The sequence below is a fragment of the Marmota monax genome, unplaced genomic scaffold, assembly GCF_021218885.2.
Source record: "Marmota monax isolate L192 unplaced genomic scaffold, Marmota_monax_Labrador192_F-V1.1 WCK01_AAM20220418_F8-fsc00008, whole genome shotgun sequence".
Classification (NCBI taxonomy): domain Eukaryota; kingdom Metazoa; phylum Chordata; class Mammalia; order Rodentia; family Sciuridae; genus Marmota; species Marmota monax.
In genome coordinates, this window is record NW_026694432.1 from 27682177 (window position 1) to 27683031 (window position 855).

Genomic DNA, 855 nt, shown 5'->3' on the forward strand with positions numbered 1-855 from the left:
CTTATACCGTCCAGCGGAGGCTGTGAGTCAGCACCTGCGGTCTGAGGCCCAGGGCTCAGCCCCTCCCCTCTGCCCTCCTGGGCCCTGGGGCCAGCCCTCGGCTCCCCAGAGGGGGCCACGCTGGTATGGGTGCAGGGGGCTCTGCCAGGAAGGACCGAGGGCTCAGGAAGGTGGGAGGAAGGGGGCAGGACCGAGTCCCGGGGCCTTCGCCCCCTGCCTGCCCCAGGGGCCAGGAACATCTGCTCGGCTCGCCCCATGAGGCCCATCAGGGAGGCCAGAGAAGGAGGAAATGCAAGGGGATTCTAAGGCAGAGGTCACAGCCAGGCTACGCGAGGACCCACCAGGTCTGGGACAAACTCCCCACATGACCTGTCACCCTCCTGGTGCCGGGGGCCCCTCTCCCTGCTGTTCACGGAGGAGCTCGGGAGCCTGTGAGGCCCGTGCTATTATCGTCCCCTCGTTCCACCCTCGAAGCAGCTGAGGTCAGCGCAATTATAGGCCCATTTTATAGAGGAAGAAACTGAGGCCCAGAGAGGTTCCCCAGCTAGAAAGTGACTGAGCCGGGATTTGAACAGGAAGGTGTCTGTCTCCAGAGTACGCGGCTCATTAGCTGCCCGTCCATGTGGCACCTGCCCGTGAGACTTCGTCACGGCTGTTTCTTACTGTGACACAAGTTACATGTGGACTCACCGCAGCCCATTTCACAGAAGGGAAGGTGGAGGCACAGAGAGGGAAAGTGACTTGCCCAAGGAGCCCCAGCTAGTGCCGGGCAGAGCTGGGAGGGGAGAGCCGGGGCTGGTGCTCCCTGCAGGCTGCAGGAGGCCGGGCCCTGCAGGGCCTCACTGCGGCCTGCCC